Source organism: Scyliorhinus canicula, chromosome 5 (assembly GCF_902713615.1).
Source record: "Scyliorhinus canicula chromosome 5, sScyCan1.1, whole genome shotgun sequence".
Taxonomy (NCBI): Eukaryota; Metazoa; Chordata; class Chondrichthyes; order Carcharhiniformes; family Scyliorhinidae; genus Scyliorhinus; species Scyliorhinus canicula.
Genome location: NC_052150.1, coordinates 97,717,137 through 97,733,168, shown reverse-complemented (window position 1 = coordinate 97,733,168; position 16,032 = coordinate 97,717,137). Strand labels below are relative to the sequence as shown.

Below are 16,032 nucleotides of genomic sequence, written 5' to 3'. Positions count from 1 at the left end.
CAAGCTAAATAAACATGTTGAGGGGGGGGGGGGGGGCGCAGTTACTACTACGAAGATGCTTACCTGTAAATATGTATGTTAATTTTTGCGTGTTTGTTTTTGTTTGTTTTTTTTTTTCTCTCTCCTAACAATTTGTAATTTGTTCAATATAAAATACGAAAACTGAATAAAAACATTTATAAAAAAAATTAAAGCAGCATGTGGACATGCTTTTTCTGAATGCAGCCGGCCTAGGACATTTCGGGGAGAGGGTCTTGAACAGTGTTTAGGCCATCTATTTGCTTATGCATGGAACCCAATTATTCTTCCTGGACATCTATACTGGAGCGTTTATCAAAATGGAAAGTCAATGCACCTTGGACATAGGAGGCTGGATTCTCTGGTCGCCCACGCCGAAATCGCATTTGGCGATCGGTTGGAGAATCAAAGTTCCTGTCCAAATCAGGGGCGGCGCAGCTTTCGCGAAGCTCCGCGCCCTCCAAGGCGGCGTACTCTCCAAGTTCGCAGCACCACGTATCGACAGCATCAGGACATTGCCTGAGGCCCACTCCTCCGTGCTCCAGCCCCGACTGGCCGAGTTCCCAACAGCGTGGGTCATTCATGGTCCCATCTGTCGGGAACTCGCCGTGGTGGCTGCGGACTCAGTCCAGCACCGCAACAATTGGGGGAGGGCCGATCCACAGGCAGGGTCGGTACTTCATCAGTGGCTGTAGGCACTGTGGGGGGGGGACTCGCGAGCTGGCCAAAGGGGGGGGGGGGGCTAGCTCACGGGCCCGGTCCACAAGCACCTGCCGCCATGTAGCACAGAGCGGCAGCTGCAGGCCGCCATGCGCGTGCGCAGCCACGGACCCGGCAATTCTCCGGGGTGTATCGGCAGCTCGAGCCGGGTGCTCTACACTGCCTTCCTACTAGCCCCCAGCAAAATGGGGAATCGGTGGCCATTTTACACCATACTTAGCCGTAAAAATCCACCGTTTCCATGCCAGCATGGGGACATAGCCCTAGAATCGGAGAATCCAACCCAGGATATGCCCATCTGCCATATTGGACATTTGGTGCCAATTTTATATGCCTAGAATGGACATTGCATTTCTAGCCTGGGCTGTTTTCATTAGAACTGAGAGATTATTTAATTGAGGTGTTTAAATTACAAAGGGCTGGGATGGAATAGCTGGAAACAGACAATGATTAAGGAGTCTGTGTCAAGAGTATGTCAATAATACCATGAAATGTGAGAGATTTAGGTGAGGGCAGGAGAGCTTTTGCAGAGGGTTGTGAGGCTGTACTACAGAGTAAAAAGCAGAGATTATGGGTGCGATCTAATGGCTGCGCCCAACTTGGGACGCGACGCATGCGGTAAATCTTGCGAGAGACGTCTCACTAGGTTTACCCGGCTCATTACGCCTCGCTGTCAAGGTCAAAGCGGATCGAGCAGTTACTTAGAACCAATCTTTATTTGTTGGTTGACTACACAAAGTGGAACAAGAAATGCCTGACAATTTGTCGACCAGGATATTTCATGGAGAGTGGTTATGAGGATACATTTCCCTTTCCAATGAGCAACTGCAATGTTGATCATCTGCCTTATCAAGCTGATCATACTGAACCACAATCTCAAGTTTACAGATCTCAATCCCAAAATCAATAAACTTTATATCTCAAAACTATTTCTATGCTTCGAGCAAATAGACGGTGTTGAACTCTAAGAAATGACTTGATATACATCTGTTTGTTGTTTATGATGGTTCATTTAAGTTTACAAGGGATGTGGGGGTGGTGGGGTGGTGAGATGGTTCAATTGTTCTCTTGTTCAGTGTTGGATTATGTTAACTGTTCTCTGTCCTATGTGCTGTTCGTCAAGCTTGGGTACGGTTATTGGAGAAAGAGGAACTAAAAGTCAGCAGGAAGTTAGTGCTGCAGACATTTTAAAATTGCTTGTAAAGAAAGCCTCTGTACATGGAAACTGGTGTCATCCATGCATATTTTTGAGGCACAAAGCACAACAGTAACACTAGAGGGAAGTGCAATCAATGGCACATACTTAAGCCACTGAGCACTTCAATGAGTTTTCTTTTCAACATGTTATGTAGAAATCTCCGCAGAGCCTTATAAATGATTATTCAGTATTATAGGCACTAGAGTAACATGCTTGAGTGACAGAGGACAAGGAGACATGCACAGCACTGGCTCATTATCACTGTTGTCAGTATGTTTGTCGACCTTAGAGCCTGAAAATGCATTTTGTTTCTCATCAAATATAGATTAACATTTCTGACCAAACCTCTGCTCCACTCGATTACACTGGTCCCTCATCATTTATAAAGGGTGGATAAAGGTTTCACCTCACAGTCTGAGGATCCATCCACACTCTCAAAAAGCCCCTTCAGAGGATTGCAAAAAATGATACATAAGGAATTGATAAGGAGGAGATATTGAATAGGCTGTTTGTAATTTTTTTCTTTTTTTTTAAATTTAGAGTACCCAATTAATTTTTTCCAATTAAGGGGCAATTTAGCGTGGCCAATCCACCTACCCTGCACATCTTTGGGTTGTGGGGGCGAAACCCACGCAAACACGGGGAGAATGTGCAAACTCCACACGGACAGTGACCCAGAGCCGGGATCGAACCTGGGACCTCGGTGCCGTGAGGCTGCAATGCTAACCACTACGCCACCGTGCTGCCCAGGCTGTCTGTAATTAAAGTTGATAAGACATCAGGACTGGATGAGATGTATCCAAAGATGTGGAGGGAAGTGAGAGTGGAAAATGCAGAGGCACTGGGCATACTTTTCCAGTCTTCCTTAGGTTCAGGGTGGAAAATTGAAAATGTCACACCCTTGTTTAAAAAAAAGTGTAAAAATAAGCCCAGCAACTACAAGCCAGTCAGTTTAACTTAAATGATGAACCTTCTGGCAATAATAATTCATCTCCATGTTCGCTATCACGGACCGTTACAGCGTCCGGCGCGGACGAATAGAGTGCCCCCACGGCACAAGCCCGTCCGCGGATCGGTGGGCTCCGATTGCGGGCCAGGCCACCATGGGGCCAACCCCCGGGGCCAGATCCTCCCCGAGGACCCCGGAGGCCGCCCGCAGAACCAGGTCCCGCCGGTAAGTACCTGTCGTAACGTACGCCGGCGGGACCTGCCGAAAACGGGCGGCCACTCGGCCCATCGCAGGCTGAAGAATTGCCGGGGGGGGGGGGGGGGCATTGCCAGCGGCCGCCGACCGGCGCAGCCCGATTCCCGCCCCCGCCAAATCCCCGGTGCCGAAGAATTCGGCAGCCGGCGAGGGACGGATTCAAGCCTCCCCCTGGCGATTCTCCGACCCAGCGGGGGAGTTGGAGAATCCAGCCTCATATTCTCCAGGCTCGCATTATACTCCAGCCCTCTGGGCCAGAAATCACGTGGGTGAGAATTACTACAAGTATTACCCAGCGCGGCCATGACATGGTGGGGTCTTGCCATGAGCCAAGGGAATAGCTCCTGAAGAGAGTTGCCCCCAAAGTCCATCCAAGGTCTGCCCTCTGCCCACCTCCCCACAATGCAAATCCTGCCCACCCCATCCTCACTAGGCACCCTCACTGCCCAACCACAGAGACCCCCTAAATAAAGAGACCACCCCAGAGACCCCCCAAATTGTCAGGCCCCGCAGAAAAGAGACCCCTGCCAGGAAGCCCACCAAAATAGAGAAACATGTCAGCAAGCCACCAAGAAAGGATATGCCTGTCAGGAAGCCCCCACCTCCAAAGAAAAGAGACACCTGTCTAGAATCTAGAGAGTAATCCAGAGAGAGGCAGTGAAAAAAAATACTGTTGTCACTCTCACCTGGGCTAACTTGCTCTCACTTGCTAACTCAGACAGAGGAAGCACCACGTGTCAGTTCCTGGAAAGAGAAAACAGTGACCAGTTTTTAAACCCCACAGATCCTTGAGCTTCAAGCCATTCATCCATTTCCCTCACTGCGCTGTGATTTACAGCTTCCACACAAACACGCACATACACACACACAGCTGCAGCCTTACTTCATTCATCTCCCTTCACGGTTGAGTAACTCTGAAGTGTTCTAACCACAATGTTTACAAACATCAACCACTTCAAAGTGAGTTAAGTGCATTCCAATCACCCCCTTCACGCTTGAATGATATTGAAGTGGGGGGGGCAGGCAATCCAGGGGTGGGGGGTTAATTTGCGATGCAGGGGGGTGTGGGGACTGCTTTGCGATGCAGGGGGGTGGGGTGTGGCCAGCCATGGGAAATCGTTATTGGGCCACCCAATAGCAGGATTCCGTTGGGAATCCCTTATAATCCTCACTACGCATAAATTTACACGGTGAAGGATCGTGAATTGCTTCCTTATCTACGTACACAGAGGGAGTGCGAGTTAGTTGCAATTCACCTCTGGCGCGAGAATGTGGTGTCCCAAATGGAGAGTTTCGCCCAGAGTGCTTTTCAAGCTGGAGGAGGGTTTGCGGAGGAGTGCCCTGGGGGTCAATGTTGGGACCCTTGCTTTCCCTGATATATGTTAATGACCTAGACTTGTGTGGAGAAGACAATTTCAAAGTTTGAGGACAATACAAAATGTGGAAAGATGCCCCCTTTGAGGAACTTCAATAGGGCATAGACTAGTTGGTGCTGGGCAGACAAGTATCAGATCACTTTCAATGCAGAAAGATGTGAAGTGATTGATTTTGCTAGAAAGAATGTGAAGAGACAATGGGCGAAATTCTCCTCCTTGCACCACCGGTCACGGAGGTCCCCCTGAGGCGGAGAATCCAGCAGCAGTGAAGAAAATGTCAATGGTCTGGCCACCCGCTGACAGTGGGATCGAGGCTCATGCCCCATGCCAGCAGGCTGGACACTATATTTTGATGGCCCACATGATTCTCTGGTCCTCTGGGCCAGAAATCACGTAGGCGAGTATCACTACTGCTCCTAACAAGCTTGGCGTAAGCCTCCGATAAGGTTGGTAAAGTGCAACATCCGGGGACTTAATAGACCAGTTAAAAGATTGCAGGTGTTCACACATCTCAGGAGCTTGAAAGTGGGCTGGCCTTTCTGCAGGAGAAGTACCTCCGTGTGAAGGACTAGGTTAGGTTAAGGAAGGGTGGGTCGGGTTTTCTACTCATGGTTTGATACGAAATCGAGGGGAGTGGCGATTTTAATGAGCAAAAAAATGGGATTTGTGAGTGCGCAGGAGGTGAGGGATCCGGGTGGGAGATGTGTGATTGTGAGTGGGGGATTGGAAGGGACCCCGGTGGTGTTGGTAAACATGTATGCACCAAATTGGGACGATGTGGGTTTTATTACGGGGTTGCTGACAGTGATCCCAGATTTGGCCATGCACCAGTTGTTCAAGGGAGGAGATTTTAATTGTGTCCTAGAGCCAAGGGTGGATAGGTTGAGCCCCATGTCGATGGGTAGGGTATGAAATGAAAAAAAAAATGAAAATCGCTTATTGTCATGAGTAGGCTTTAATGAAGTTACTGTGAAAAGCCCCTAGTCGCCACATTCCGCGCCTGTCCGGGGAGGCTGGTACGGGAATCGAAGCGTGCTGCTGGCCTGCTTGGTCTGCTGTCAAAGCCAGCGATTTAGCCTGGTGAGCTAAACCAGCCCAGAATGGTAGCACGGTAGCACACTGGTTCGCACAGTTGCTTCACAGCACCAGAGTCCGAGGTTCAATTCACGGCTTGGGTCAGTGTCTGTGCGGAATCTTCACGTCCTCCCCGTGTCTGCATGAGTTTCCTCCGGGTTCTCCGGTTTCCTCCCACAGTCCAAAGACGTGGAGGTTAGGTGGATTGGCTATGCTAAATTGCCCTTAGTGTCCAAAAAAGGTCAGGTGGGATTACGGGGATAGGGTGGAGGTGTGGGGATAGGGTGGAGATATGGGGTTAGATAGGGTGCTCTTTCCAAGGGCTGGTGCAAACTCACTGGGCCGAATGGCCTCCTTCTGCACTGTAAATTCTATGATTCTATGAGAGAATTGTTTGAGGAAGCTTCTGGAGTCAATCACCAATGGAAATTAGGTTGGGTTTTCCAGTTGGTCAGAGCCCTTACTTGGAATTGGGTGGATTAGAGGTACATCGATGTGGTTACCTTAGGTGGCTAATTCGGGAAATATGGCCTCATCTACTTTATCCCCCTTAAGTCCAGTGCTCCATTTAAATTTCATCCTTCATCATAAAACTAAATGACATATGCAACTGAGAGTAATGAATATTGTATTTATCTTACCGTGAAAGATGGATTGGCCATGCTAAATTCCCCTTAGTGTCCAAAAAATGGTTGGACTGGGTTGCGGGGATGGGGTGGAGGTGTGGGGATAGGGAAAGGAGGGAGAGATTTGGCAGCCTAATGAGTGAGATAGTGGAGGTGGACAGGAAATATTCGAGGGTGCCCACCGCGGATGGATTGGCAAGGAGACAAAATTTGCAGGGGCCATTTGACAGGCTGACAACGGGGAGGACGGTAGGGCAACTGCGCTGGGCAAGAGGGGTGCAATATGTGCATGGGGAGAAGGCGAGCCGCATGCTGGTGCACCAGCTGCGGAGGCAGGTTGTGTCCGGAGAAATATTGAAAATCCTGACTGGGGCTGAGGATGTGTTATCAGAGCCAGGGAAGATAAAGGAGGTGGTTAGGGAGTACTACCAGGGACTTTATGAGGCAGTTCCAGGGGGGAGAGGAGGGGGACATGGGGCAGTTTCGGGATGAGCTGGAGTTCCTCCAGCTGGAGGAAGCAAAGAGGCAGGCGCTGGAGGAGCCTCTGGGGCTGAAGGAGGTGCTGGATAGTGTTAGGGATATGAAGTCAGGGATGCCTCGGGGCCAGATGGGTACCCAGCGGACTTTTATCAGGAATTTGCGACGGACCTGGCACCATATCTGTTGGGAGTGTTTAATGAAGCGTTGGAGAACGAGGAGCTGACAGAGACGATGACTCAGGCAGTAATCACGCTAATCCCGAAAAAGGGGAAGGAATCCATCGAGAACTTTGGTACCTGAGGTGGTGGTGTCCATAGACACTGTGAAGGCATTTGATCGGGTGGAGTGGCGGTACTTGTTCGAGGTTCTGGGATAGTTTCGGTTTGGGCCGCGATGGTTTGTGGCATGGTTGCGGTTGCTATGTGTGGCACCAAGGGCGAGTATGAGAACGAATGATATGAGCTCATGGAGCTTCGAATTGCATAGGGGAACAAGGCAGGGGTGCCCGCTGTCGCCATTGTTGTTTGCGTTGGCCATAGATCCGTTGCCCATGGCTCTGAGGGGGATTATGAGGGGACAGAGGGAGCATCGGGTGTCGCTCTTAGCCGATGACCTCTTGCTGTAAGTTTTGGATCCGTTGGAGAGTATGGGAAGGATTATGGTTGGGGAGGTTTGGAGGGTTCTTGGGATACAAGCTGAATGGAGGGACAAGCGAGGTATTGCCGGTAAATGAGCTGGCACAGCGGGCTAATTTAGGGGGGGATGCCATTTAAGGTAGTGAGGGACAGGTTCAGGTATTTGGGGATTCAGGTAGCGAGGGAGTGGATGGGGCTCCATAAGTGGAACTTAACCTAGCTGGTGGAGGAGGCCAGGGAAGATCATACGAGGTGGGATACATTGAACTTAACGCTGGCAGTGAGGGTCCAAATGCTGAAAATGAATATTCTGCCGAGGTTCTTGTTTATCTATCAGGCTCTCCTGATCTTTTTTTTATAAATGTTTTTATTGGGTTTTTGAACAAAGTATATTTACCGTTATGTACACAGAATAAGATATATATATATATATATGTATTATATATATATATATATATATATATATATATCCACATATATAGAAGAGAAGGGCACACCCAAACATACCAAAAAAAAAGTAATAATAAAAAAGAAAATAAAGGCTCTCCTGATCTTTATACCAAAGGGCCTTTTTTGTAAATTGGACACGATTATTTCAGATTTTGTATGGGCGGGGAAGGTGCCGAGGGTGGGGAGGACTCTGCTACAGAGGCAGAGTCAGCAGTGGGATTGACGTTGCCAAACCTGCTTCATTATTACTGGGCGGCGAATGTGGAAAAGGTGTGCCGATGATGGGAAGGAGAAGGGGCAGAATGGGTTAGGAATCTTGTGGGGGCTCAAGCTTAAGGGCCATGGTGATGGCAGTGTTGAAAAATGGTACCGAGTAGGTATTTGGGGAGCCTGGTGGTGCAGTCCACAGTGAAGATTTGGAATCAGTTGAGGAGGCATTTTAGGGTGGAGGGGATGCTGGTGTTAACACCGCTGTGCGGGAATCATGGGTTTGAGCCGGGGTGGGGGGGGGGGGGGGGGGGGGGGGGTTGGTATACAGGAGGTGGACGGAAGGGGAGCTGGTCAAGGTGAGGGATTTGTATTTGGAGGGAGAGTTTGGCAGTCTGGAGGAGCTATCTGAGAGGGTAGAGCTGCCGAGGGATAGTGAGTTCAGGTATCAGCAGGTTAGAGACTTTGCACAAAAGGTTTGAAAGGGGTTCCCTAGGTTGCCAGAATACACACTGCTGGAGCGACTGCTGCTTCCGGATGTGGATGGGGAGGGAAAAATTGGGGATATATTCAAGTGGCTGGGGGAGCAGGGAGGTAAGCGGGTGGTGCATATCAAGGAGATATGGGAAGCAGAATTGGGAATGGAGATCAATTGGGGAGTTTGGAGTGAGGCACTGCGAAGGGTAAACGGGACCTCCTCTTGTGCAAGGATGAGCCTGATGCAGTTTTCTTTAAATTTAGAGTACCCAATTGACGTTTTTCCAATTAAGGGGCAATTTAGCAGGGCCAATCCACCTAGCTTGCACATTTTTGGGTTGTGGGGGCGAAACCCACGCAAACACGGGAAGAATGTACAAACTCCACACGGACAGTGACTCAGAGCCGAGATCGAACCTGGGACTTCAGCGCCGTGAGGCTACAGTGCTAACTCACTGCGCCACCATGCTGCCCGAGCCTGATACAGTTTAAGGTAGTACACAGGGTGCATATGACTCAGGCGAGAATGAATGGGTTCTTTCAGGGAGTAGCAGATGAGTGTGAGAGGTATGGACGGGGGCCAGCGAATCACGCGCATATGTTTTGGGTTGTGAAAAATTAGGAAGGTTCTGGGCGGGAGTATTCGTGGTCTTAGCCAGGATAGTGGAGGAGGAAGTGGACCCGGACTCTATGGTGGTAATATTTGGGGTTTCAGAGAAGCCAGAGCTCATGGAGAGGAGGAAGGCCGATATTGTGACCTTCGCCTCTCTGATTGCACAGCAGCAAATTTTATTGGAGTGGCAGTTGGCATCGCCACCAGGGGTGGCGGCTTGGTTGATTGACCTGTACAAAGTATGAGTTCAAGCTTTGATTTACAGGTTCTGGACCATTTCACACAGAGTTAAGTGCTATCAATTTCAGCTGACCACTTCATAATCACTCAATCGTGAACAGAGATAATTGGGGTGGAATTGTGATGTGGGGGGGGGGGGGGCCGAGGAGGGGGGTAGTGGCCAGATGCGGTGGACCTCACCTGCTCAAAATGGTGGCCGGAAAGAGTGATCCCCTCGCAATCCTCACTATGCATAAATTTGCATGGCGAAGGATTGGGAGTCGCTTCCCCATTTGCACTCCCAGCAGGAGCACAAATCAGGTGAAATTCAGTTCAGGTGGGAGACGGTTGCCCGATGGTGGTATTGTAATCGCCGGTTGGGCAGAGAATCCATTACGACACCCAAATTGGGGCCAGCAAGTGGAAATGGCAAAGAGGCAGGTGCTGCAGGAGCCCCTGGGGCTGAGGGAGGTGCTGGATATTATCAGGGATATGAAGTCGGGGAAGGCCCCTGGGCCGGATGGGTACCCGGCAGAATTTTATAAGGAGTTTGCGACGGACCTGGCACCACATCTATTGGGGGCGTTTAATGAAGCACTGGAGAAGGGGGAGCTGAAAGAGACGATGATGCAGGCAGTAATCACGCTCATCCCAAAAAAGGGGAAGGACCTGGTGGAATGTAGGTCGTATAGGCCCATGTCACTGTTGAACACAGATGTGAAAGTATTGGCTAAGCTGTTGGTGGGGAGGATAAAGGATTGTGTCCCGAGGGTGGTTGCAGAAGATCAAATAGGCTTTGTGAAGGGCTGGCAGCTCACAGCTCACGGGTTTAATATAAGAAGGTTATTGAATGTAGTTAGGAATCCGTCAAGAACTCAGGTACCGGAAATGGTGGTGTCGATGGACGCGGAGAAGGCATTTGATCGGGTGGAGTGGGGGTACTTGTTCGAGGTTCTGGGAAGTTTGGGTTTGGGCCGCGATTTGTGGCATGGGTATGATTGCTGTCTGTGGTCACGACCAGGGTCTGGTCTCGACCAGGGTCTGCATGCTCGTGGCCATGGAGCACAGGGAGTGGGCCATCTCCCTCTGGGACTAGGCTACCTCCCTCTGTGTCTGCGCAACGCTGCCAGCGTCTAGGCAATGCTGTGACTGGGCCACGCTGAGGAGCGCCGCTGCAATGTCCAGGTGACTCTGGCACATGGCTGCCTGTGAGAGGGCAGCCCTGTCCTGGGCCTCGGCCACCATCTGCACAGAATGCCCCAGGCCTTGGGCACACTGATCCATAGGCGAAACCATTGCCACCAATGCCTCCACCACAGACTCCACCCGCACGGTGTCAGCGTGGGTGGTACGCATGATCGGCACCACACCCTGCAACTGCAGGTGCTGGATACTCACCGACAACCCCTCCTGTAGCCCTGGCTGTCTGACTGCATCTGCACTGTGGCTGGGACTGGATATTCCAGAAGCCCAAACCATCTGGATGGCAGCTCGTTGCTGGGGCTGGCCTGCCTTCCGATTGTCAGGCCCCTTGGCTGCTCTTACCTCCACCTGCTGTCCGGATGCGGTATGTGGTGCGCACCAGATACTGTCCCAGGAGCCTCTTCACTAATGTACCCAACCAAAGTGATGCACTTTGGGATGGTGGAGCGTGTTGGAGACAGCTGTGACAGAAAGTCAGTGTCATCCTCTGACCCGAGCTCTGGGGTGTCCTGAGTCTCGGGCGGAGGGCTGGTATCCCCGTCAGTGCTCGGCTGTCTGGGGACACCGGCTGTGGCACTGGCTGGGGGCAGGGGCCCCGGATAGACCAGCCCCATCTCCGGCAGGTCCTGTAAGACTCAAGATGACACGTATGATTAGACAGCGGGCCAGGGGGGAGTGGGGTGGGCAGGAGTAGTGAGGGGGTGAAGGGGATGTGAGATGAGGGGGTGAGGGGATGTGTAGGGCGATGGGGTGTGGGTGGTGAGGGGGCTGTGGTGGGTGAGGGGGGTGTGTGGGGTGAGGGGGTGTGGGGCGAGGGAGTGAGGGAGCTAGGGAGGATGAGGTGGGGGTTGCCCACACACACGTCATGGGAAACCGCTACTCAGCGGGGGTTTCACTTGCTCGCCTGTGACCGCACTCCACCTCGGCGACCTCCCTCTCCTCTGGGTCACCCTCTGCTCAGGCACGGTGAGGGGCCACGGTTCTGCTGGTCTCCCTCCGGTGTTCACCCGCTCCCAGCAGTTGTGCGCGGCCTTCTCATGTGGTGGGGGGGCGGGGGGAGGGGGGGGGGGGACATATACAATGAATCTGTTTGACGGTCCGACACATGCAGCCCAGGGGTTGGGTGGATGGTGGCCTCAGTGGCTTGGGCACCCAGCCATGGCGGATGGTATGATGTTGGCATATGGGGCAGGGGGTGGTTAGTGCCAGGGGTACGGAGCAGCCAACTCACCCTGGCCACCCTGAGATGGTCATGGAGCTTCTTCCGGCACAGCTTGCCAGTCGGGACAATGTTGTCCATGGCACTGACCGCCTCTCCCATCTGTGCCCAGGCATCCCCTCCCGAGCTGGATCGAGCCCACTGGTCACACAGGCAGAAGCCCTATCCAGCAGACCAGCGTGGGCAATTAATATGATGTTCCATAGTTTTAAAGTGAAGGAACAAGTTCTCAGATCGGCGATGGATCATCGAGACTACAACTGGGTGGGTTACACCATCAGGCTCTTATCAGGATGTGGGTGTGGCGTTGGCTAAATAGAGGGAGGAATTAACAAGGCCACATTGTATAAGAGTGGAGTTCGATTTGGCGTTGTATATTCTGCACATCTCAAAGTGACTTTTGACACTATTATTTCGATTCACCGGAGAAGGCAAATGCTTCGGCTGGGGGGGGGGGGGGGGGGGGGGGGGTGGAGTTAATCGTAATTTTCAAAAGGGCTTTGTATGTTTGGGAAGGGCATGTGGTTCTGGGGATTTGTTGGGGCTTCTTGTGCAAGTTGGTATTTTTTTGTTCTTGTGTGGGAAGGCTGTTTTTTCTTTATTAAGTTAGATTTGGGTGCAGGGCTGTTGGTTATGGCTATTTATTGTCTTCTCTCAGGGAGAGGGCCGCCGTCCTGGCTGAAGTATTAGCTCATGGGAGCAGAGTGGTAGGGGTAACTACAGCTCGTTATGTTAGTGTAGTTTTAGATAATGAGCTTGGTGTTTTTATTTTGTTTAGGGTTGGGGGTAGTTGAGGTAGGAAATGGGGTATTTTGTTCACAATTTGATTGATAGATTGTTTATTCAGGTGTCGGGAGGGGTGAGGGGCAGGGAAACCTTTCTGAAAATGATTACAGTTTTTTCTCTTTTTTTTGTGTTGATGGGTTTGGCGGCCACCTTGGATGGGCCCGGTGCCTGTACTCTTTAAGTAGTTGCTGGATTACCCGATGTGGTGGAAATGGCTGACTCTGGCTCCACGGTGGGGTGGGGGGGGGGGGGGAGAGGCAGGGAGGTGGGATTGGGGGTGCAGTGGGGGGGGAGGTGGTGGAAGGCACCCAATTCAGCTGGTCACTTGGGGCAGTACGGTAGGCTAGTGGTTAGCACATTTGCTTCACAGCTCCAGGGTCCCTGGTTCGATTCCCGGCTGGGTCACTGTCTGTGCGGAGTCTGCATGTTCTCCCCGTGTCTGCGTGGGTTTCCTCCGGGTGCTCCGGTTTCCTCCCACAGTCCAAAGATGTGCGGGTTAGGTGGATTGGCCATGATAAATTGCCCTTAGTGTCCAAAAAATATTAAGTGGGGGGGGGGGGGGGTTACAGGGATAGGATAGATACATGGGCTTCAGTGGCATGCTCTTTGTAGGGGCCAGTGCAGACTCGATGGGCTGAATGGCCTCCTTCTGCACTGTAAATTCTATGATTATATGAATGTAAGGGGGTTGAACGGTCCAGTGAAAAGTCTGAGGCTATTTACTCAACTGAAAAGTTTGAATGCGAATCACTTCTTGGCCTTTTGGCTAAGATCAAGTGTAGTTGACAATTTGAAATGTTTTCATCAGGTTTATTTTTAGAGATTTTCTGAATAAAGTATATTTTTGAATGCTGATGTGGTGTTTCTGCAGGAGACTGATTTGCGGGTCAGAGTCCAGACAAGGTTATGGAAGGGGTGGGTGAGACGGGTAGTCCACTCAGGGTTCAATGGTAGGGCCCGTGGTATGCCAATTTTACTTAATAAATAATTATTCGGCGGTCCAGCAGAGGGCAGCAGAGCAGAGCTTCTGATTGGCTGTTCTGGGGACATTTGCATACGTGCAGTGCGGTCAGCGTAAGTTGAAGGTGCACCTGCATCAGTGACCCGAGGAGTTCGACGGAAGTCAAGCATCCAGCAGAGGGCAGCAGAGCAGAGCTTGATTGGCTGTTCCGGGGACATTTGCATACGTGCAGTGCGGTCAGCGTAAGTTGAAGGTGCACCTGCATCAGTGACCCGAGGAGTTCGACGGAAGTCAAGCATCCAGCAGAGGGCAGCAGAGCAGAGCTTCTGATTGGCTGTTCCGGGGACATTTGCATACGTGCAGTGCGGTCAGCGTAAGTTGAAGGTGGTTTGTGAAGGGGCTGTTCTCGAGTGACAGCTTTACCCGAAACACTACTTACGTAGTGTCTCCCACCCATCCTCCTCCTCTAACCAAAAAAAAAGTTCTGTCCGTTGGCCTAGTTTCAGCCGTTCAGAGGAGGAGGAGCAGTCTCTGGGTGAGTATAAAAACTCACTTTAACCCAGGGATCGAGGCCTAGTTTCGGGAGCCGTTCAGAGGAGGAGGAGCAGTCTCTGAGTGAGTATAAAAACTCACTTTAACCCGGGGATCGAGGCCTAGTTTCAGGACCCGTTCAGAGGAGGAGGAGCAGTCTCTGAGTGAGTATAAAAACTCACTTTAACCCGGGGATCGAGGCCTAGTTTCGGGAGCCGTTCAGAGGAGGAAGAGCAGTCTCTGGGTGAGTATACAGACCTAATGGTAACTTCCTGTTTTCCACGTTTTTTTTTTCAAAAGTGACATCAGAGGGAAGCTGTGATCTGATTGGTTGATAACCAATCTGCCCCAAATTTAAAACTCGTAAACTTAAATTAAACAAATTAATTAATTAGAGATGGCTGGTCAGGTGATGTGCTTAAGCTGCTTGATGTGGGAGCTGGCAGATCCCATTGCGAGCTGCAGCGACCACATCTGCAGTAAGTGTTGGCTGCTCGAAGAACTCCGGCTCAGAGTTGATGAGCTGGAGTCTGAGCTTCACACACTGAGGCACATCCGGGAGGGGGAGGCTTACCTGGACACTTTGTTTCAGGAGGCAGTCACACCTGTCAGAGTAAATAGTTTAAATCCTGCCAGTGGCCAGGGACAGCAGGGTGTGACTGCAAGTCAGGCAGGTAAAGGGAACCAGCAGTCAGGAACTCAGGAGCCTCAGCCCTTGACCCTGTCCAACAGGTACGAGGCACTTGCTCCCTGTGTGGATGGCGAACAGGGCTGCAGGAAGGATGAGTCAGCTGACCAAGGCACCATGGTTCAGCAGGCCATTCAAGGGGAGGAAGTAAATAGGCAAGTTGTAGTTGTTGGGGATTCTATTATCAGAGGGATAGATAGTATCCTTTGTGAGCAGGATAGAGGGTCCCGCATGGTATGTTGCCTGCCCGGTGCTAGGGTGCGGGACATCTCTGACCGGCTTGAAAGGATATTGGAGAGGGAGGGGGAGGATCCAGTTGTTGTGGTCCATGTCGGTACCAACAACTTAGGCAAGTCTAGGAAAGAGGACCTGTTTAGAGATTATAAAGAGTTAGGATTCAAATTAAAAAACAGGTCCTCAAGGGTCATAATCTCCGGATTACTGCCCGAGCCACGTGCAAATTGGCATAGGGAGGCAAGAATAAGGGAAGTTAACACGTGGCTGAAAGAGTGGTGTGGGAAAGAGGGGTTCCTTTTCATGGGACACTGGCATCAGTTTTGGGACAGGGGGGACCTATACCGTTGGGATGGTCTCCACCTGAACCGAGCTGGGACCAGTGTTCTGGCGAAAAGAGTAAATAGGGTGGTCAATAGGACTTTAAACTAGAGATTGGGGGGGAAGGGAAAGTCAGGGAACCAAGAGGTGAAGGAATCAGTGGGAAGCGTAGCTGCTTAGGATTACAAAAAATCACGAAAAGACAGAGCTCAGGAGAGGTTACGATAGTCCCCATCTCACAAAATATGACACAGTGTATGGAAAGGCTCAGTAAACCAAGGTCCACCATACTAAGAAAACAAAAAGGGACAGTCAATAGGGAATTAAAGGTGCTATATTTAAATGCCCGCAGTGTACGGAACAAGGTAGATGAGCTTGTGGCCCAGATTGTGACTGGCAGGTATGATGTGGTAGGCATCACAGAGACATGGTTGCAGGAGGTTCAGGACTGGCAGTTAAACATCCAGGGATTTACAACCTATCGAAAAGACAGAGAGGTGGGTAGAGGGGGCGGGGTTGCCTTGTTAATTAGAAATGAAATTAAATCAATAGCACTAAACGACATAGGGTCAGACGATGTGGAGTCTGTGTGGGTAGAGTTGAGGAACCACAAAGGCAAAAAAAACATAATGGGAGTTATGTACAGGCCTCCTGACAGTGGTCAGGACCAGGGGCACAAAATGCACCACGAAATAGAAAGGGCATGTCAGAAAGGCAAGGTCACAGTGATCATGGGGGACTTCAATATGCAGATGGACTGGGTAAATAATGTTGCCAGTGGACCCAAAGAAA

General features: G+C 50.9%; 1 pseudogene; it reads left to right on the top strand.

Annotated features, from left to right (window-relative positions):
* The first annotated feature begins 13,251 nt into the window (after positions 1-13,251).
* Positions 13,252-13,403, top strand: LOC119966721 (annotated as a pseudogene).
* The last annotated feature ends 2,629 nt before the right edge of the window (positions 13,404-16,032 follow it).